Raw genomic sequence first — 24,762 nt, 5'->3', positions numbered from 1 at the left:
AGGCTCACATAATTTAATATTGTCTCAAGTGCTAGTATCTTCGTAAACAAGGTGACTCAGAATGCACTTCATTTGCCGTACACCTCAGAAATGGTGGATGGCACCTGAGGTGGGGAAGTTCTATCGAACATTGTTCCAATGCTGTTCTGAGAAATATATCCAGTTACATCATATATTGTATTTAATATCTATTAGGTCATATGTGTAGTTCTCATTCAACGGCCACAGAGATGCTACCTCATTACATGAGTGGTGTTTACATTTCCTTGAAGATGCTAAATTTGCAAAAATAATTTATCATTTTCGTCATAACATTATCCAAATATAGACTGAGGGTACCGAGTGAGTTGCTCCGCGGTTTGGGTCACATACCTGTCGGATTATATTCGGGAGATAGTAGGTTCAACCCCCGCTGTCCGTAGAATTTTCTCATTGTCCACCACGCAAATGCGGGGTCGCTTCCTTCACAGTCCAAGTCCTTCCCTACCCCATCGTCACCATAAGACCTGTCTATGTCGATGAGACATAAAAAAAAATAGTAGGCGGTAAAGAGATTGAAAGTCAACGAAAATCACATTCACTTCAATGAAAGGAGTGTAAAACTACGACTATAGAAATATCGTAACCTTTCCAACAGCAGAAAGTGTTCCTGTCTCCATAATATTTGAGAGAGGATCCAGCAGATTGCAGACTGCGCCCACTGGTAAACCACAAACATGCAGTTCAAGTAACAGTGTCTGAAATGCATCCTATCACCTCTCCCCTCCATAATCAGATTGTCTTAACCTGTAAACAGACACATTGTTTTAGTGTTCCTGCTGCGAAGTCAGAAACATTAATTGTCAAGGGCAGCATTTTTTGAAAAACACCTTCCGAAGACTTTCGCAATGCTAACGGCAGTGTGCGGTGAATCAACGATGGTGAGATCAAGAATGTTCGAATGAGATAGGCGTTTTAGAAGAAGACGGAGAATTCGTCACCAATCATGAGAACAGTGGTCAACCTGAGTCTGTACGGAGGGATGTAATCATTAATATTGTGGTGTAGTTTATAGGCTACTTGATGTAGTTTGCCGGTGTTTATCCACCCTTAGCGATCATATATGTGGTGAAAGGAACAAACAAACAGTCTGTACAGTAAACGCCAGTACAAGGGACCTTTGTGGTCTCGAAGTGTCTCACCAATCCTACCTATTCACTAAAGTAAGCCCACTGAATAAAAACTATTTAAAACGATGTCATTTTCTGTCGGCAAATGAGGTAATGGCAACATTGCAATATGTATTACGGGAGTTCACGAAAGTTGGTTTCTTCCAGTGATTCCCAGAAGCTTACCAATGCTGGCAAAGATTCATATAAGCCCCGGGGGATTACTTTGAAGGTGGTTGTCAACTGATCTGCAAAGTGTTCGCGGTAATCAGTGTTACGGGTTTTGCGTGGTTTACAGAGGTGTAAGAAGGTGCTCTATTATGAAATTTTATTTCGTTCCTTTTTTTTTTTTTGCTAGTGGCTTTATGTCGCACCGACACATAAGGTCTTATTGTGACGATGGGATAGGAAAGGCGTAGGAATTGGAAGAAAGTGGCCGTGGCCTTAATTAAGGTACAGTCCGAGCATTAGCGTGGTATGAAAACGGAAAACCACGGAAAACCATCTTCAGGGCTGCCGACAGTGAAATTCGAACCCACGATCTCCCGGATGAAAGCTCACAGCTCCGCGCCCCTAACCGCACGGCCAACTCGCGCGGTTTTCCTTTTTCATTTTCAAATTTGGTAGTTAGAAAATTTGGATGAACAACAATAATATGAGATGAGCTCGTCAGCTCCCACAATAACAATGGATAGAAGAGAGAACATTTACAAGGGACGAGCAAAATAGCTCTGAAGGTACACTATTCTACAAGAGTATAATTGCTCCACTAATAATAATTTCGTGTGGCTATTTGTAGCCGAGTGCAGCCCTTGTAAGGCAGACCCTTCGACGAGGGTGGGCGGCATCTGCCATGTGTAGGTAACTGCGTGTTATTGTGGTGGAGGATAGTGTTGTGTGTGGTGTGTGAGTTGCAGGGATGTTGAGGACAGCACAAACACCCAGCCCCCGGGCCATTGGAATTAACCAATGAAGGTTAAAATCCCCGACCCGGCCGGGAATCGAACCCGGGACCCTCTGACCCGAAGGCCAGTACGCTGACCATTCAGCCAAGGAGTCGGACATTGCTCCACTGACTTACATCGTACAGTAGTTTGAGCTTCAAACGTGCATACAATCCAGCCTCTTAGAGGCACCAGTTTCTTAGACAATCATACTTGACAAACTTCAGATAACACGTTCACTGTCATTTCTGCTCGACAGTCTGTTATACACTCGTCTATAAAAAATGATAATTTAAATAGGGGCAATGAGTGCCCATTCTAAATGGCCTTAGTGTACAAAATAAAGGGTTTAAGACGACCGGTCATGAACAAAAGGCCAGGAAGTGAAACACTTGCACTCCTTTTGAAAGACACTTATAATCCTAAATGGGCTTGTATGCATGTTCAGTCTTCAGCCCTAAGGATGGGTGGATCCTCAACAGCTCCGCCATCAGCTGTCAAACATGGCCTAGGCATCACTGAAGAGGCTTACTAGGGAAATGAGGAGCTTATGGCCCGAATTTTTTTTGCTGGTTGTTTTACGTCGCACCGACTCAGATAGGTCTTGCGGCGACGATGGGAAAGGAAAGGGCTAGGAGTGGGAAGGAAGCGGCCATGGCCTTAATTAAGGTACAGCCCCAGCATTTGCCTGGTGTGAAAATGGGAAACCACGGAAAACCATTTTCAGGGATGCCGACAGTGGGGTTCGCACCTACTATCTCCCGAATACTGGATACTGGCCGCACTTAAGCGACTGCAGCTATCGAGCTCGGTGGCCCGAAATTGCAGAGGCTAAACTTATACTAGAAAGGGGTGACTAGATGTGAAATATTAATTACCAAAATAGTTTGAAGAATTTAGAGTTTTAGAAAATCTTATTAGTCACCCCCATACCAAGTTGAATGGGAATTAACAGAGGGTGAACACTCTTTATTTCCTAAATTTACATATTTCCCAGCAGGGATTTGAACAGTCTTTAGACTTGCCGAAAATTTACATTTAAACAGAGACCTTAGAACATTACATTTATAAAACAAGTTTGAAACCTTCCCCTCAAGTTATCTGCCCGGAGCTATCACATATTATAAGAGATGTCTGCCATTACCTTGAGTTGTTGGGCCTTCGGACGACGGCAAGGCTTCCCCTGCCTCCTAAATACGTCATACATACACTCACTAGACCGGAGCGATGAAGATGACAATACATCCCTAAAGCGTCCGGCTTTTATAGCAACTCAGAAGGGAAAGTTCCAGAACTCTCTTGAGCTAGGCTGAATGCCTGTACACACCCCTAATTTTAATTGGCTAGAGAAATATACACAAACATTACTGATTGGTTAATAACTTAAGGAAGAAGGAAGCCGTCGAAGTGCTGACAACCTCAGCACGTGAAAAACAATCTACAAAACTTAAGGTTTACAAACATTGAAAACAGAAAATTCCCTTAAAAGTTTTTATTGTCCGTACTCCACCAGAGGGGGACACATAGGCTGACAGTAGAGGCAACTAAATATTAAATGTCAAAATATCTTGTGGTACTTAGTTTAGGATTCACAGCACATATGGCCTTCTACATGGCGTGCAGTTCAACGCGACGGAGAAGGTGTTCCCCGGTACAATCAGGAACTATACGCCAAGTCCCTAAACCTTTTAAATGTTTCAGTGTGTTGGAATTTCAGTTCCCAGTTAACATTGAGCGTTTACTTTCCTCAAACATCATTCTGGTTTGTAATGCCATTGCTTCTTTCATAAGGCAGTCTAATTTACACTTTTAAAATTCTTTTCTTCAGTATTGTTATGTCTGTTATTGTGTAATTGTATAAGGTTGAGGGTTGTTAGCTGTACGACTCCTCGGAGCACAAAGCCAAAAGATAAATGTAAAATAATTTCCCTAAACGTCCGGACCCTACCTTGTATTATATGGACGGAAGTAGTGTACCCTTGCCAGGACGATACCAGAACTCCAGTGTTGTGGGTCTGCACTCATCAAGTCATCTTGTCTGAGGGGTGGTTGCTGTTCGTTTATGTCACATCGTCTTCTGATTGGCAGGGTATAGAGGAATTTATCAACTACGTGAAATGAAAGAAAGATTTACGAAAGTGGCATTTATTTCCCAAAACACAAGATTAAGCTTTGAGAATTGAATCACAAATGAAAGAATGCCATGTCATTTCGTTTGAGTTTAGTATAAAAATTATACCTACATAATCATTGCAGATAAACCGGATACTCGCATTAACCGGACCCGGATAAACGGGGTTTTACCTTTTTTACTTCTGTCAATAGATGGCAGGGTAATGTCTGCATGTATCATTATTATCCAAAGCCTCGGACTCTGAACGATAACCTAAATATATTGTTGTAGCGCTGTTGTTAACTATAAGGGTATTTACTAGTTTCCATCATACAATCGGTACAAAAGACAATTTTCTATTAAAGGAAGTCGGATAGGGACAACGTATCTATCGTCAAAGCGGGATTAATCAGTAAGCGTGGTTACTCTAAATTCCAGGATTTCCTGTAATTAGTCATTAATTGATAATAAGAAAACGTTTAAGTCCAAGCGGTTTTATTTTCCGTAAAATAATACTGACAGTGTGACTTTTATATTTCAGTGAGAGCCCAATGAAGAGCACTCCCATTAATATGTAGGGAGAGACTAGCATTGATTGTCACTAATTTGGTGCGGGCTGTTGGTGGCAGGCTGGGAGTAATCGCTGTAAACCATCAGAGGGAAGAGGGCTAGCGATTAGCTGCGAGGGCAGAGTGACGTCAGGAGCACAGAGACGGGCCGGCGGGAGCAGCTATGACGTCAGCTCGATCCGAGTTAACGAGGAGGACGAAGGAATCACGCCAGGCATTGAGTGCTATCCCACCGCAGAACATGCCGGGATTTAAGGAGAGCTCACAGCCTAAATCAATGGCCCACATAGCCTAGCAAGTAATGCATCTTTATGAAGGTGGGCTCCGTTATTCGGCAGTGATTAGAATTGAAACGGTCATTTGTAAAAGGCATTTTTTCTCTCTGTGGAGATAATTGAAAAACTCATTTTTTTTTTCGCTTAATGTGTATAAATGAAATTGTTGGTGGTCCACTGTAAATTCGATCTTTTAGCAAATGATGAGATATTTATCCGTTTTGTGTCAAGTAAAAATCGCTTTCAGTTGTTTTTAGGTTTCGTGTTTGTTTATTTGTTCCATCATCACTGAAAACGGCTAAATAGATCTCAACCTAACTTTCTCTCATCCGAGAGCAGGATTTGATAAATATGTAAGATAAAAGTCACTGAACAGACTGGGGTTTACAGGAAGACCAAAATTGTTATTTAATATATTCTCATACACTAATGCGTTTCAGTAACATTTGTAGACTATATTGTGCCCTTTTCAAGGCCTACGATGCGGTATTCTTCTTTCTCGATTGATGCGCCGGCTGCTCCTGTAAACAAATGACATTACATAATACCTACCGCTCATGTAGACTCTTATCTTCTCAGGGATGGTTACGTCCTTCAGCTTTCCTCGGGGTTGACAGGCCACACACGATCGGGGGTGAGAAAGTGAAAGACGAGGGGTCACTAAACTACTAAAATGACGGTACCCAGAGTCTGAATTAAATTTGAATAATAAAATAGTTTATTTAACAAAGTCGGCAAAATGTGTAAAGTAAAATGAAGTTAAATTAAATTAAAATCAATAAGGTTACTGGAACAATATTACAATTCAAGATCTCCTCAACAAAAATATTACAACATCTGCCTAAATGAACTTGACTGAAGGTCGATAAATTTTAATAATACTCATCACCATCGAACTTGTGCCTTTTATGTAGGAGACACAACCACAACAGACTACAGGTCCATTAATATTCAGCATTTGAATAAGACACCATGAAATGCATTTAAACCATATCTCAAATAACTGAACTTGCGTAACATTAAAATGATTAATTAATTGAATGATTTCATAATGTGGATGTCCTGGACTTGATGACACTAGGTTCAATTAAGTTGATAACTGCCCAACAGTAAAATATTATTGTATACAATAACCATGGTTAATAAAGGAAAATCCATGAACACGGTATCTCACCACCATTCTATTTCTTAGCCACAAATTGAATAAACATTGGCTGAACCAAGAAAAGTTATCAAATCAAACGTTGATGATGAACAGTCACTTATTTAGTTAATTTACACATTACTAGCTGTGATAGCCTGGACACTTTACAAATGAAATAGAACAAATTAGGCCAAGTGCCTTAGTTTTACCTTATTAAATGAATTCGACTCTTTTACAAATTAATTTATTTTACCTTGCCGCTGTCTGTATTTGCACAGAGAATGATTAAAATTATAAGGCATCACCATCGATGGAGGCAGATTCCATCTTGTCTACGTGTTTTACGGCACTGATGACACAGCTTTCTATCAAGGGTCGAACCATTTACCTAATTTAACTTTTGTAGTGGGGTTCAGAGGTTTTGTGATTTACGATGTCCTAGAGCATAAATGTTTACTTTGACATTGGCTATGAACGATCTGTGGTCTTGGTAACCTAACACAATAAAATTCATTATTTACAAAATGTACATGGCAATGGAGTAACCACCATGCTCCAAAAGAAAACAAATAAATTCAAAATAACCTAACTACTCCTATCTTATTTACATCAATTAAATTATGGACCATCTTTCACGTACCTTCTGTCACTACATAAAAAAATATTAAAACACGGTGCCCCACAAAAAAAATATCCGCGCAAAGCAAAAAGAAACCGTTAAAGTAACATCTCAATATTAAACGTGATCACTGCCTATCAAAATTTAAATAAAATACGCACAGATCCGGGTGCAAAAAAGTATAATCAAACAGATTTAAAGTAACAATAGGGTGAATTTGATGGCAATCTCGTGACATCAGACGTAAATGTCTTTAAAGAATTCCAACTAAGAATATTACACGTCAAAATAATTACGATTGACTTTCAAAATTTCACACATTGCTTGGTCAGTCCGTTCCATGTCTCAACTCGGTCTTTGATTTGCATATTTCCGAGTGATATACTCATCCCTGGAAAAATTATAAATATGTAAGCCTTCTACCTACAAATGTCACATATATCGTCGAAGATTTAACTATCCTAGTTAAATTGTTTACCTCTCAATTCATATTCATCTCATTATTCTCAAAGTAGTACATACTTGTCACTGTAGCCTCGCTCATTTGAATACGGGCCAATCTTTAGTAATACATTGTGTCGTACGCATACATTTATTACGACACCATAATACAACATGGTCCTCAAGCTTCATATTTTCCATTTTTCAATTGCTAGCATCAGGGGTATTACCATCTCTTTGTTCATCTATTTCATCTTATTTCACATTCACATGCCATGAATTATCAGATTTGACCTGCAATGGTTTCCCATCCTTCTTTATTGACTGTAACAACAAGATTTGCCTGGCAGATACCCAGTTATCGAAAATGTGAATCCACGTACACACAAAGAAAAGAAAATAAGTATTTATATACGAAATAAACACTATACCGCAAATATCAGGTAAGATATCCAACGAAAAAGCGATCATCTAAAAATATGATAGTGCAAAATGAATAATAAAATTGAATGTGCTAATATTACAGTTAGTTAAAAATCCAAAAACAACTCGGCAGCTTCCACGAAATCAAAGTATCACCAAAACACCATAATATTATTATTATGTTAAAATTTGAACTTGTACTGGACATAAAATATCTACAGAAATTTTAGATTCACGACTGTTAAAATAGTAACTCATATCAAAAATTTATCCAGAAATACGTGAGAGAAGCTCACTAAGAAAATTACGATTATTTGATTATTATATTTATTATTATTATCATGACACCATGGCATTCACATCCTGAATCGTCAGATATGATTGTCCTGGTCTCACTTCCAACTCTAACTACAAATAACATCGAAGAATATGATTACACCATCCGGTACGTGAAATTTATTGTTATTAAGCCTACATAAATCGCTACCCTAAATTTGACCACTGATTGTTCATAGCCCTCAAGTAAATTGTTACATGATTATAATATGCTCACTTTACCTTTGTGCTGGAAGGCGGGTTGGATCCTCACAGTCCCCGCTACATAATTTTACACCATCTTCTTCATCTTTCGGAGGCTATTCAACACTTTACACACGAATTGGATCCATTCTTATGCTTGCGTTGCACACGTATGATTATTTCACACACGGCTTTTAACAATTATATGAAGAAAAACATAAGTTACACTACAATAGCTCTCGATGAATTGACGTGCACTGGAAGAAAAACATCTACCTGGCGATCTCTTCCTGGTCGTCTCTGTTCAGCATCCTCCTTTTACCGCTTGTTTACACAAGGGATTTTAGCAGCCATCGACCTCTCTCTGACAAATGAAAGTGGATACCAGTCCTTGTATCGTTAAGCTCCACTAGTAAACAAAGTCTCACCCTGCAATTAGCTCACCTAATGTTTGCTCCCAAATGTCTCAGATGAAATAACCATTTTATAGACTGCGCACGTTTAATTGTAATGTTCCAATGTAAGATATGGACAAATGTTTATGAAAATACCGTCCTCCAAAACAATACTTCTCCACTAGAATAGAAACGTGCAAGCTAATTGTGAGCTAATTAAAGTTGTATAATTACATATTATGCAAACTCCTATTGTCCATCTCTGTTGTCCGCCAGCCTCACTACGTTAAATGTTCATTTATGAAAAGTTTGTAAAACAACTACCATTGTCATTTTTGCTGGGATAATTGTCTGACTGATTCCTGTAATCTGATATTATTTTAGAGTTCTACCTAAGTGTTCTTTGCTTGCCTAGGATTCTACTCACACAAATATCATGTCGTCTCTTGGCGCTGCACTCACTGTAGAATCAGATGTCTGCACTGAAATTTCAAGTAGGACTGAGATATCACCACACTGCGGCTACTGCTTTTGTAAATTCTCACACCCCCACTTCAAAATAGTCCGATTGGAGGGGATGCGGCGTAGTAATACGGTACCTTGGATCGTTTTTCCACTTGTCCGTAGGTTAAAATGTTCGGAAATGCACTCTAAATACTCCAAAATTTGGTTTGCTTTGAGTGTTGCACTGCGTTATCAGGAATGATCGTAGCTTAATTTATAAATTGAAAGGCGTCATAGGGCCTATTTACACTCGGAGCATGGCGCCTTGCCGCCATGACACTCCGCTCCGTGGGCGCAACCACTCTTCCACTCAATGCTGAAAACTTATGTTTTGAGAAATAATTAACCACGTATTTGCGTGAAATATTCGTTAAATATTATTTACAGGTCAGGACACAGTATTCCACTATTACTTTCGACACCAAATCACGGAAAACTGGATACAGATTCCCGCTATGACATGACACTAAAATTTTATAAATTGTGATTGGTTGGAATCTTGCCGCGCCTCGTGGCTTGGTTGGAACCACTTTCTGCAGAGGGGTGACCGGTATTTTCTCTTTCTTTGTCGCACACTAGGGATGGGCACATTCCATATTGCCGATTTCCCGTGAGAAACCAGATAGAAGGTCTGCATTCTTCGGTGCAATAAAACTTTATTAGAGGGAGGCTTTTAGTTAGCTATTTCCTGTTCGTGACTTAAAGCATATTTTACGGATGTACTTCCAGCCAACACGGCTCCTGGGTGGTGCTTTGTGAGACTGCTAGCTTTTCCCTGCCTTTGCAGTGTTCACATATGCGAATTTCAATAATTTAACTATCATTTCCATTTGGCTCATTCGATTATGGTGCAATATATAAAATGTTGCTTCCTTTTTAATCATTTTTGTTTAGTACATAATTTCGCTTACGCTCCAAATGACGGAGAAAACTATTTTCTCTAATTGTTTTTCTTCTGAAATGAAAAGGCGCATGGCTTTTAGTGCCGGGAGATCCCAGGACGGGTTCGGCTCGCCAGGTGCAGGTCTTTTGATTTGACACTCGTGGGCGACCTGCGCGTCGTGATGAGGATGAAATGATGATGAAGACAACACATACACCCAGCCCCCGTGCCAGGGAAATTAACCAAAGATGGTTAAAATTCCCGACCCTGCGGGGAATCGAACCAGGGACCCCTGTGACCAAAGGCCAGCACGCTAACCATTCAGCAATGAATGTTTTTTCTTCTGACGGACACCCTCGTAGACTGTCAGTGAGTCCACCGGTTAGCTTGTTAGCAGGGAAGTAACATAATGCCATTTCATCATCATTCATGTAAACTCTTCGTTGTTCGGTGGGTAGAAGGCGAGAGAGGCGCCAAGGTGCCATTCTGCGGATTTTATTTTTATTTTTAGAATTTGCTTTACGTCGCACCGACACAGATATATCTTGTAGCGACGATGGGATAGGAAAGGTCTAGGGAAGGAAGCGGTCGTGGCCTTAATTAAGGTACAGCCTCAGCATTTGCCTTGTGTGAAAATGGGAAACCACGGAAAACCATTCTCAGGGCTGCCGACAGTGAATGCAAGCTCACAGCTGCGCGCCCCTAACCGCACGGCCAACTCTTCCGGTCTGCGGATATTTACGGAATACTATTGGTGGTTACAGCCTTGTTCGAATAGTATTAAGCGTGGTTATTAATATCTGAACAGTACCACGGAGTTGTACCCCATTAATTCACAATTTAAAGAGTTCCTTCTTAGCAGAATCTTACCTGAAGCCCTGAAACTAAATTGCTTCTCTATTATCGCTTGCAACTTCCGAAACTCATATGATCAGAATTTAGTGAGGAACATTCCAATTTTCCAATGGTATTTGCATATTTTGTCCTGTCCGCATGACTTCAACTGTTATTCTATCTTCAATTATTTTCAGCTTTCCAGTTAGATCTCTTAATCTCTCCGAAAGCTGGACTCCCCTTTCTTTGAATGACATTGTGCACTATTTTATTCGTAAAAGTAGTTAGTGGGACGTACTGATAGACATGATTATATTTTGGTTGTCTTCAGAAGAGAAAACACGTGTGTCAACGAGGGGGACTTATCTAACAGAGGTCAATTATAAGTGGTACCTTCGTTGTAAATATTTTTTACTGTCGTTTGTAAGCATTATTCACTATAATAACACTAACCTAGTACGGCGTATTTGTTTGGTTTTATCCTACTTGAAATTGAAGAAAAGTGACTTGGTACTTTTTAACAGTGAAGTTTTGATAAAGATGTCGTTTATTTTTCTGACAAATTAAGAAATTTGTAGCTGCCTTTGATACATATTACTGTATTTTCAATGCAACACCGTGCAATCAATGGACATTTAATGGAAGATAAAAAGTCAGCGACATAGATCTCTATAACACTGAACGTTAAATTTATCTACTGGTTTTACAGTTAAAAAAGGGACACATTTAGTAACACGACGAGATGTGTCATATCAATTAAATTTACGTTTCAGTAAAAAGTAACTTGGTGCCTCCTAACAATATCCGATTCATCCTCATGCCAAAGCATATTTTTACATTTAAATTTTTAAATTTAATTATTGAGAGTGGTTGTGTAGGCAAGGGCCGCGGGCCCTAATTCGCCAAAAATGTAAGTCAAGAATAACAAAATAAAAAAATAATTATAGCATTTTTGTAAGGTAAACTCATGTTCTTGTGATTCGGCATGTCAACAATCACGTGGAGTCAGGAAGGGCATCAGGTCTAAAGGCTCCGTCCGGAGGAAAATAACCTGGGTGACTCCAGCAACCCCAGAAATAACTGGATTAATCGGAATGAAGGTTTCGTCTGAAGTAGAAATAAGTTTATTTCTGTATCAAAATATTTACTTTATTTTTTCTTAATTTGTTTACCCTTCAGGGTTGATTTTCTCTCGGACTCAGCGAGGGATCCAACCTCTACCGCCTCAAGAAGAGTGTCCTGAAGCGTAAGACTTTGGGTCTGGGGATACAAATGGGAGAAGTACCAGTACCTCACCCAGGTGGCCTCACCTGCTAAGCTGAACAGGGGCCTTGTTGGGGGATGGGAAGACTGGAAGGGATAGACAAGGAAGAGGGAAGGAAGCGGCCGTGGCCTTAAGTTACGTTCCATCCCGGCAATTTGCTTGGAGGTGAAGTGGGAAACCACGGAAAACCACTTCGAGAATGGCTAAGAAGGGAGTCGAACCCCCCTGTACTTAGTTGACCTTCCGAGGCTGAGTGGAGCCCGTTCCAGCCCTCGTACCACTTTTCAAATTCGTGGCAAGCCGGGAATCGAACCCGGGCCTCCGGGTGTGGCAGTTAATCATGCTAACCGCTACACGGACTACAAAAATATTATGTGTGAAAATAGACAAGGTGTCGCTCCCGAAAATCTTGAGAAATAAATAAACATTCATTGTAAGACAAATTTGTGCATCGAGTAGTTTTGTTTAAGTAAACCGGAAGCTTAAAGAAGGATACCGGTATAGTATTGTTTTCCAAGGTTGTATATCTAACCTATGTTCTATCTTTGTGTGGCTATTTCTTGATTTTTTAATGGCTATTAATTAAAATTTTAGTTCCTGTTAGCCTGTCCAGTTGTGCTGTATGCGTGCGAGACGTGGACCCTAAACGAACGCGACAAGAACATTCTACGGGTGTGTGAAAGAAAGATCTTGAGGAAAATCTTCGGCGCGGTTCACGATGAAGGAGGGGGGCTCATCAAGACCAATGAAGAAGTCTATGCCCTGTATGGTGACCTCGAGATAGTCACAGAGGCCAAAAAAAATAAATGAAACTGAGCAACGAAGATGATCATTGACCAACATCGTGGCGGCCACCGAAGACGGAAGACCAAGGACAACATGGTTGGGCAACGTCTCGAGGGATTTGGAGGTGTTCGGGATCCATGGCTGGAGAAGGAAAGCTCTGGACCGAAAGGAGTGGGCGAAAGCTGTTGGAGAGGCCAGGAACCCTCATGGCTGTAGCGCCAGGAGAGTGAGTGAGTGAGATTTTTTTGCTATTTGTTTTACCTCGCACTGACACGGAGAGGTCTTATGGCGACGATGGAACAGAAAAGGGCTAGGAATGGGAAGGACGCGGCCGTGACCTTAATTAAGGTACAGCCCCGGCATTTGCCTGGTGTGAAAATGGGAAACCACGGAAAACCATCCTCAGGGCTGCCGACAGTGGGATTCGAACCCACTATCTCCCGGATGCGAGCTCACAGCTGCGAGCCCCTAACCGCACTGCCAACTCGCCCGGTGTGAGTGACTTTAGCCTCTCTACTTGATACATTTTGCATGCCTATAAATCCACCTTGTAGACATTACATGTCAGTCTGCTAAGCGCATTGAAACGGAAACAACAAGTTAAGCTACGAACGACACTTTCACATCATTTATCAGAGAGACTGGATGCATAGGGAATGGTGCTGCTAGCATTGCTCGTACCTAAGTCACTTTCACATTGTCAAAACCGAGAATGAGACTGAGACACATGAATGAAGGTAACAATTTTGTTGTAGCCCCAGCAGAAGATACAGTGCATTGTTAAATCTAAGTCTCATCAGTTATGGATCTGAGCTCTACAGAACTCTATTCGTGTTAAAAATAAGCTTGTAGTTTTACGTGACTGTTGATATCGTGGTCAAAACCACGAAAATCCAAACCACAGGATGTGACTACGTAAACTAGGAGAATTCCAACCGAAGTCATCTTGGTGAGAGTTAGTGACCATGTCACTCGGCTATCATGCACACACGAATTGCTCGAACAATTTTATGGAAAAGTATGGGTATGAAAGTAATAATTTCGTATAGTCATTGCTACCCTTGGAAGGCAGACACTTCAACGTGGGAAACTGCGTATTATTGTGGAGGAGGATAGCTTTATGCGCGATGTTTGAGTTGCAGGGATGTTGGGGACAACATAGACACCTTGCCTCCTAGGAAGTATTGTGAAAATCTGGAACTCAGAAATTGACCTACAATGCTTGGCTTTCACGAATGACTTTGCTATACTATAGCCCAGAGGTCTCAACCATCCAAATTAACCTCATGAGACCGAGCTAGTTGGCCGTGTGGTTAGGGGCGCGCTGCTGTGAGCTTGCATTCGGGAGATAGTGGATTCGAACCCCATTGTCGGCAGCCCTGAAGGTAGTTTTCTGTGGTTTCTCATTTTCACACCAGTTGAATGCTGGTGCTGTACCTTTAAGGCCACGCACGCTTCCTTTCCAGCCCTTTCCTATCCCATCGTCGCCATAAGACGTCGGTGCAACGTAAAGCCGATTGCAAAAAATGAATAGCCTCATGAGAAGATATGCCAGGTGACCAGGATTTCAAAAGAAAAGACCGAATTCATGACGAACATCAAACATGGACCGATCTAACTCGAAACAGAGATAGGATGGATCAAAGGGCTCAAGAATTTCAAGTATCTTGGTGAGACCATACAGGAGAATGGACAAGTGAAATCCGCAGTGGAAAAGATTGAATATTAAAAATGGAGAGGACGTAGATTTACAAGAAACATCTACAAGAAGAAGTGCATATCCTGGCGTGAAAACATAGAACACTACAACACAGTGAGCAAACCAAAATGCCTGTACGCCAGTGAATGTCTGTGCATGTACTACAAGTTGGAGAAACTAGAGAGAAAAATTATGGGCGCTGTCCAGACTGAAGGCAGGAGGAAACTTAGGAGCAACGGAGAAGTTTACCAGAAGATGGAGGGAACGAGGCTGGCGTTTCTCGGACATGTGCACAGAATGAACGGACATAGACTTACTAAGCAGATATTTTATTACTTCTGGAAAAAGAAGACGATCACAGCATGGATTAAGGAAACGCAGAAAGGTATGCAAAGGATAAACATCTCAGAGGTCCAAATATTGGACAGAAATAAATTTGGGAACACAGCGAAAAATTTGAGATTTTTTAAGCCGAAGGAAGAGCTAAGACGACCTGAAGAGCCTTGACAGAAAAACAACGGAAGCAGGCCAGCGAACCAATGAAGGAAACTCCACATAAAGGAAAAATGTTATTCTTTTCAACTGGAACGTATGGTAATCATGGCATAATATAATGCTAAATGAAGCAATAATAACCAAAAATACATAAGTTATAGCTCAGTGTAATAAACTATGTGTTAACTATGTGTTAACTACGTAACTCCCACTACTACACCCTGGGGTGTAGGCCTACGAAATTCGCTGCACTTGTGGCAGGATATGTAATGGCAAGAAACGCCAGTCCCTTGGAACTCGCATCAAGGAACACCAAGGAAATATCTCTCTCAACAATGAAGACAAGTCAGCAATAGCTGAACATGCACTATAGTCGGGCCATGACGTGTTCCAACATGTTCGAGCGCTTACCCACACAAAACACAATAAGTCTAGGATCATACGAGAAGCAGTCAAAATATGTAAAAATCCTAATAAATCTATCAATTAACTAATACCTGTTTGCCGGCAATGGATAGGTAGTCGTCTTCCCTGTCCTTTAATTCCTCATTTCCATTTCAGTTTGTTCCAGATTCATACTTTCCTCACAAATAGATAGCTCACTCACGCCCACAGTTCCAACACGTGCTTTCCGTAGCCATTCTTTGGAAAAAAATATTAGCAAAATAAAATAATTTATTCTGTGAATTAAAATTCAAAGGAAAGGATTCATCTATGTTCACCTAATTATTTCTTCCTTTTACTCTAGCATCTTCAATATTCCTTGATTTTTTCCATCTCTCCCTCCCCACTCCTCGAACCATACAGTGTTTTTCGTTTTTTGCATATATTGTTTTTATCTATATAATTATAGTGTCTTGGTTTTTCTTACGTTGCACTTGATTTCATTTTTCCATTGTATTCCTCCCGTCTGCCCCACCTCCTGCGTATTCATTTGATTCACTTGTAACTCATGGACTTGTAAACATGAAACATCTGATTTAGAGCTAAAATGGTGACATAATATTCTACGGGGGAATACAATTGCTCGTAGTGAGTCATTTGATGACAAACGAGAGTATCATTTATTCAATAAAGCAACAGTCTAGCGTTTTCCAAGGTCAAACTGACACTATCACCGTAGTCGCGGTCGGACCTGTTTCTCTTCTGAGTATGCAGTGCAAGTCTTTATGAGACTTAAAGAACTCCTACAGTTCACTTTCACACGACAAAGAAAGGCAAAAGGCTATCATGTCTGTTTGGCAACTTAGTTTGAACGGCATGCATTGGACCGGCGGATGACGTGGTTGGATCATTGAAGTTGATTTGTGATAATCATTGCCTAAAATGCTCATGGCATTATCCTCTTCCGAGACACTGATGTTCGTTCAATTTTTTATGTGTTGGCTGACTTATAACACATTTATATAATAATAATAATAATAATAATAATAATAATAATAATAATAATAATAATAATAATAATAATAATAATACCGAGCGAATTCGCCGTGCGTTTGGGCGCGCGCAGCTGTGAGTTTGCATTCGGGTGATAGTGGGTTCGAACTCCACTGTCGTTAGCCCTAAAGATGGTTTTCCGTGGTCTCCCATTTCACACTGAGCCCATAATTCTACCTTGCTGACTGCACCGCCGCAACGGCTCTGTAGGGCTAACTGTGAGAGGGAAAAAAGCGCATCCATTTTGAACTACATGCTCGCCTTGTGTTCCTTTGCTCGCCAACTCACAGCAGGAGGTGATTTCCGAAACATCGAACGAGATCGGAACTTTTCGGAAGACCTCGGGAAAATGGTAATGAAGTTCTGGCTAAAAACCCCATTGTGAGAGATTTTGGCACTGCCATTAGGGAGGAAATAATTAAGAATTTTGAGAAACGTTTGATGAAGCCATATTCACAGGGTGGACTGTATTTTATTATGCTCAGAGAGAAGTTAGCATGCCCGAAGGTAGAGTGAAATTACAAGGACATAGGTCAAAATACGCGGGAATCATCGTACACGGAAATAATTAATTATGCCCATGAAAGAAGCTGGAGAAATCAGCGAAAAACACCATTGTGATTGGAAAAATAGGCGGAATCTCTAGAGTGAGTCTTAAAGAAATGGAAAAATTACACAATGATAGATAATACAGTGTACCTCGTCTCTAGAGCATATACCCCGACCATAAACATTCAGGCAGTCAGCATTGAGTGGTCCGAGAAGACGAACCTACGTCAACTGAAATCAAGAGGAGGACTTCCAAAAGTTCAAACCTCTAAAGCCAATTGGCTTGAGAAACAAAAAGTTTACAAAATATTGATGAGGAGTGGAGATGACTTATATATCATAGGAATTTATTTGTAGGATTCAAGAAATTCTGCGAGGAAGACAACGAAGTCACAGGTAGCTCTTTGGAACTGTTACTGAAAAGGCTACTTTGATAATCTGTAAGGGAAACAGTTGGGTTTTGGGAGAGAGAGAGCATCATCGCCCCACGGTCATTTGCGTCTGGGGAACATCTGGTGAAGAGGAGGTGAGAATTTTCCACGACTTCATCAGTTGACTGGTTGAAACAAAGCGACGTGGAGATTTTTTTTGTATATGTGTAGAATAAAATTTGTTATTAGGTTAATTCGTACTCAAGAAAATGAATGCGTTGTGTCTCAAGACGGGTGCAGAATCAGTGTATTATTGATAAGATAGTATTTAAACGAAAAATGCCACCTACCATTCTGAGGGGCTAAATTCAGAGGCTGCTGGCTAGCTAAGATGCAGCCAGGGCGACGCCACGTCAAGCAGCACAATTACAGGTCTGTCTACTTCAAATAGTATGATTTTGTAGTTAGAGATGTAAATGTCTGTCCCTTTAAATGAATTAATAAATAATAACACCGCGTTGTATATGTGGCGAGTGTAGAATTATGTATGTTGAAATGACGATGATGTGTCCTGTCGGTATTCCGTTGTAACCAAAATTGTCTGTTATTTATGTCGGTGCGCGTGGCGTTAAACTGTTTTTGAATTTATTATGATGTGAAGTTAAATATTACAATGAAAATAAATGAAATAATGTTCGGACTGGTAAGAGTTGTAATAGCGATAATGATAAAGATAACTATAATAAGAGTGATAAAGTCAAATAACAACAGTAACAATAATAATCACGTTAGGAGTAAATTGAGATAATAACAAAAATGCATTCAGCGGTTAGGTAAGAGAGATTTGCAGTTTATACCGAAATCCAGTGAAGCATGATAAACTTTGGCATTTTGGAAATTTAAATTTTGTGACACCGTGTACTTGAGATATAGAATTACGGCATGCTGTTTTGCTCCTGAGGTCTGGAAAAATTTGGAGAAGCCACTTTGTATTATGAAGTTGTTTGGTTATACGATCGCTTGTACTTAAAAATTCTCAAGCAGGAAGAAAACGGATTGTAATTAAAAAATGAAATATTATGAGAATAATTAGGAAGAAAGTGGCAGAGTAAGCCTGTATTATATGAGTGATATGTAATAAGCAGAATGCCGGGGAGAAAAGGGCCTGTATTTCGTTGGAGAGGAATTTTTGTGACAGGGTGTATATGTTTATGTGTAATATTTCTGAGACAGGCTGTGTAAGAGGAACGATGTCCTGTAGCGATCCAGAACGATTGAAAAATGTAAGGGTTGTCAAATTCATGTGAGTGCGTTGTAATGCATATTTTAAGTACAAGTTGATGTTCTCCCATGATTATTATTTTATGTAAGACTGTAGGTAACGTCAGTTAATTCAAGGTGACAATTATATTTGATACCAGCGAAGTGCATTTTGTGATAGCCGACCTCACGAACAAAATGCATTCTTACACATGGTCGAGATAAAACTTACTTTTTGTAAATTGAATTTCATTCTATGTCTTTACGAGACGAAAACATCGCGAATTGGAAACATTGCGGGTGCGAGAATGAATTTTATTAGACTGAGACTTTACCCTGCGTAGGTTGATGAAATTTTACTTCACTGGACAGTTTGCAATGATACATGTATGGAGTTTTTACATTGCAGGTCATTTGGAGCCTCACACTCGAGTTATGCCGTGAATGTCGTGATGGTTGTGACTATTGTTTTCAGTAATATTGTAACCGTCCAGGCTTCTCCAGCCATACTAATTTAGAATACAATTATATTACGTGATATTACTCGAATATCAAGATTATCCGCCATCGGCAATTATTCATAAAGATATATTAATTTAATTTCAATCATTTGTAAATACGGCTTTTGGAATCATATTGTATATATTAGAACATCATTTATTATTTAAATTATTATATTATGTAGGATAGGAATTCATTATGTATTGTAAATATGGTCAATGTTGAGACAGATTTGGTGTCATTTCATCTCATACTTGTGTACACGGAAAAGTTATTCTTGAAGCGGGGAAGTTGGATGACTCACGGGTTCAACTCATTGAGCAAATGTAGTATACAGCGACCCGCGCGCGAGGCTAGCAAGCTAGGAAACTACATCATCACCACGTCTACTGGTTATTTGTGAAGAATGAAGAGAGGGAGATGATAATGCGATCTACGAATCAGATGCTTCGTTGTATTGAGATTTGGTATTGAGCTGTTACCAAGAGTGGGGAGAGCCCGGGGATATATTATCTAGCGCGGAGCAACCCTCGAGTCACTACCAGAACCACATCTACTTTATTATTTTTGAGACAGTGAGTGGTCGCTTCGAGACATAGCTATTTTTCGTACAGTGTGTTGTCGCTTCGACACAGTACTTAGTTGCTGTGATGCTGTCGGATCTGCGTGAGACGAAACAAGCTTACGGCTTGTGATATATTCAGTAATTATTCTGGACGAAGAACTACGTTTAGTTCAAGTCCACGGAATTTGGTACAAGTCTGTATTGTATCAGTAGAGTAGCTAAGTTGGATTGAGATTTCTGATAACATGGAAAAATTCATATCTCTGAATTTTCTCTTCCTACGATCAACGCTGATCAATTTTCACATATACAGGGCCAATGTCTAATTTAAAGACTAAGCAATTAGGGAGTGCTAGTCCAGATAGCCCAAACCATATCACAGAAGGAAGAAAGGATGTCCATGGAACCAATTCTACAACGAGAAGAGGGGAACGAGTAACCATGGAATCCAGATGACCTCAACGGGAGCTGTAATTGGTGAGCCTCAATTAGATAAAGCAAGAAACAGTTAATTTCAGTATACGTAAATTCTAAAATCCCTCCAAGCTTTAAGGAACTTTTCCAATTCATCTCATTTTTGTATAATAAATTCATTTTATTTTATATTGCGCTAATTTTCTTTCTCAAGCGATACTTAATGGTTAATTATTTAAAATCCTACCTCTGTGATTTAAGTATACGTCTCTATGCTAGTAAATATAAATTTTGCTTTGTAACGCTGGTGCCCAAACATTACATAGAGAAATGGGAAACCATGGAATGATAATTAATTCTATTTGCGTGGCAATATGCGGGCAAGCTACATATAGTTTATATTTATATTCATGTGTCCCCAGGTATTAACTTTCGTCTCCTCAGGTGTGAAGCTTAGGAGAGCGAACAGTTACAATTTTACGTACTATCAAACGTGATTTGAGTTTACTTTTATTTAGCGAACTTCACCGCATGTGTTTAAATTGTAAAGAGTAAAAGATTAAACTATTCAAACCTGTTATTTAATTTCCACTTTACGCTTTATCGTAGGAAACGAACGTAGTTAACATTTCCAGATTCGAGTTCATTTCTGTATCGAATTTTGCTTCACCTCTTAGAATTTCAACGAGAATCAGATTTAAATATCCGGACATTGTGTTAAAGCCTCGATTTCACCCGGCAGTACGAGTGATGTGCAGGTACCATGCCGCTGGCTCCACGATAGGTTTAGGATGCCACGTGTGTATGATTGTCGTGAGAAGTGAGTAGACACTGTAGCGTTGACTCAACGACACGATTAGGCATTTTAGCGAATTGACTTGAACGATGTTAGTGTCTGCAGTATTGGATAGAAGTACGGAAGATATTAGCAGATATTATTTAGACCATGTTTCGGCATAACCTTTACTAGCTGGAAGGTGCTCCCATAATAGCATTGCATCGGTAGTGGCATAAATGTAAGGGTTGTCCCACGTTAAAACCTGGCTAATGGAGACTGGTCCCTACTGGTTAGCCGCGTGCGTTCAAGTTCGATGAACTTTCATTGCTATTTGTTTCTTTTTCTTTACTTCAAGATTTATTTTTCGTTAAGTTAGGATAGTGCAGTGTTTCGACACTTAGTTAATTTTTGTAGATTTTACACAACGAATGCGGTTTCGCTTCGTCAGCTGTTATTTTATTTTCATTTTACATTATTCACATTATTTAGGTGCGACGTTGATCTACCGATAACTTTTAGTTTAGTTTAAGGGGACAAGTGTAGGTAGACAGATTTGTAATTGTAGTTGTAGTTGCGGAGAACTGAAAAGATTTCATGTTGTTTGTTTTATATTGTGGACTTGTATTTTAACGAATTTAACGACTTAACTGTTTCCTAACCTGAAAGCTGGTTTAATAAGAAAACTTCTCGAGTGATTTATCACTTTATTTTAACCTTAGTGTTTGGCGTTTTTCCTAATGCATAATGAATTAATGTTTCCCTACATTTCGCAGTCTTGTTCCTTCAGAACTATCTAATGCCTGATCCTCTCGGATCAAGTGTTGTTGGTTTAATCAGAACATCTCTTTGGGGCGATGCATGTCTCAGCATCGGGATTCGTCTATAACTTAAGGGTGTCACGAGATGACAATACATGGTGAAATTTTATTTTAGACTGTGATAATTGCTGTTAACTTGTAATGAACGCCATACTTTCAAATAATATTTCGCAACCTATTCAAAGCAACTGATAGTCAATTTGGTTCGATTAAGGATCCATTCGAGGGATGTTCCAATAATCTTATTAATCTTAATTAAATCTAAATCTGGAATTCTACTTTTTGAAGGTCAGATTTTCCATGGATCGTGTGGGTTAACTCTCAGTTATCGTTTGGGTTAATGTTGCCCAATTTTCAGGTTTTCTATTATTTTCTGGTCTTGCTGTTCACAAATATTACATTGCGTTTTCATTCTTTGGAAGATAATAATATAAACCTGTTGATTGGTCAATGAAGTGACTATAAAAAAAACTAAAAAAAAACGAAGTGACCCCAAGATCTACGAATCGATATTGTTCTACCGAAGTAGCCGGTGCACACGATCAACGATGGAACACTAAGTTCAAGGGTTCAACACCAGGCAAATTCTGGGGCTGTACCTTAATTAAGGCCACGGCCGCTTCCTTCCCACTCCCGGCCCTTCCCTGTCCCATTGTCGCCATAAGACCTATCTGTGTCGGCGCGACGTACAGCAAGTAGCAAAAAAGAAAAAAAAGATCCAACGAGGAAATTTACAGCAAAATAGAGAAAATTACCGACACAATCAGAAAAAGACGGGCACGATTTTACGGTCATCTGAAAAGAATGGACGGAAGATTTTTTTTTTTTGCTAGTTGTTAACTAAAGAAATCTTTCACTTTTTTTATTCAAACCCCAAAACCCCAATTCCTTGGTTTAGAAATACCAAAGAAGACCTGCAAATGCTACATATCTCAGCTGAAGACGCCATTAACAGAGATCGCTTCCGAAAGAAAATACTGACGAACGGGCTAAACCGAGACGAGCAACCGAAGAGAAGACACGGTGCCCCTTGGACAGAGGAGCGTAAGCAGGCCTACTCACAAAGAATGAGGTAAATTTGGGTTCTAAAGATGGGCAAGTTCAGTGTCAAATGCAAGACTTAACGTGGTCCTTGATGGCCCCAACGAATTATATAATAATAATAATAATAATAATGATAATAATAATAATAATAATAATAATAATCGTATAGCTTATCAATTCACACCGTTTAGACGACTCAGCCCGTCTTAACTACAGATAGACAACATTGGGAATATGGATTCTAAACAAACCTCGTAGAAGTACTCATATTTTTTGATACAGGTTTGTCACATACAAAAATGATCTAATGCTCCTGCTCTGAGCATATAAAATGATCCCTTAAACAAACGGTTAACTTGAAATAAGTATGTGTCTGATGAGGGAAACCTGCACGGCATCTGAAGGGAACGACATGGACTACATAGTGTAAAACATGCGTCAAGTTAAGGGTGGTGGATTAGCTATATTGTGATGCTGCCTGCCGTAAGAGGCAATTAAAAGGACCCCAGGGACTATCAACTTGGGAGCGCGGGTTGGCGATCACGGAACCCTTAGCTGAGTCCTGGTATTTTTTCCACTTACTCATACCAGTCTCCACATTTTCAACTATACTACCCTACCTCCCTTGATCAACTCTTGTTCTTTTCTGACCCCGACGGTGTTAGGTTTGCGAATCATAGGGAGTCTTTCAGTTTCACACCCTTCGTGGCCCTTGTCTGTCTTTGGCCGATACCTTCATTTTTCTAAGTATCGGACCCCTTCCATTTGTTCCCTTTGGTTAGTGTTAATAGACGACGATTGCCTAGTTGTACTTCCTCTTAAAACAATAATCACCACCACCATCACCTGCAATATGATCTAGAAATGTATTCGTAACGTTAACTCGGTTCAACGCACGGAAGCTGATTTCGTACACTATAAGAGGGGTTTGATAAGGAATAAACCAAACCCCATGGCACTACAGCCCTTGAAGGGCCTTGGCCTACCAAGCGACCGCTGCTCAGCCCGAAGGCCTGCAGGTTACGAGGTGTCGTGTGGTCAGCACGAGGAATCCTCTCGGCCGTTATTTTTGGCTTTCTAGACCGGGATCACCATCTCACCGTCAGATAGCTTCTCAATTCTAATCACGTAGGCTGAGTGGACCTCGAACCAGCCCTCAGGTCCAGGTAAAAATCCCTGACCTGGCCGGGAATCGAACCCGGGGCCTCCGAGTAAGAGGCAGGAACGCTACCCCTACACCACGGGGGCCGGCTTTGATAAGGAATGCTCTCTGATTTTATTAGCCTTGCAGCAGAGAATTATTTATATGCTCAGTTCCGCGGATATTTCTAATAAAAGAAGCCAAGTTAAACTTCCATTCTTCATTGTCTCTTTACTCTTTGTCGTAAGAGAACAAAGGTCAGTGAGCCTCACGCTGTCAAAAGTTCAACAGCGGTTGATGTAACTTCACCCGTCAGTAAGATGCTTGCTCTAGCAGAAATACTATTACACACACTTTCTGAATACCAATAAATATATTCGTTTTCTTTGGAGTGCCGAAACTGTTGCCAACCAAAATAATTCATTGATAACATCTGGTTTGTTTTACGACTTTATAAAATCTGAGCTATTTTAGCAGTTCAGGACAACTTGTTCACATGGTCGGTTGTTTCTTTCCTGAAATCTTGTAGACCAGAGGGGGCGGAGATTTATGTCTCAATTACAATATACCTTTACTTCCCAATTATTATACTTTACAAGTTACCATTTCGTAAGCGAGTCGGTTAATATCCTGTATTCTCCTTTGATCCACACATATCAGGAAGGTCGTTGTGTATTTCACACCTGTTCTTGATGTTCAGGCTTTGTTCAGCGTACAGTAAGTAATAATGTCCAACTTTTTCTTTATTTAGTGAACATTCGCAAAATGTTATGATCTGCCTTCCGTAATAATAAGCATTTAGTTTAGATGTAAATTTACACTGTTAAAT

This window comes from Anabrus simplex, chromosome 1, assembly GCF_040414725.1.
Source record: "Anabrus simplex isolate iqAnaSimp1 chromosome 1, ASM4041472v1, whole genome shotgun sequence".
NCBI classification, from domain to species: Eukaryota; Metazoa; Arthropoda; class Insecta; order Orthoptera; family Tettigoniidae; genus Anabrus; species Anabrus simplex.
This window is presented reverse-complemented; position numbering follows the sequence as displayed.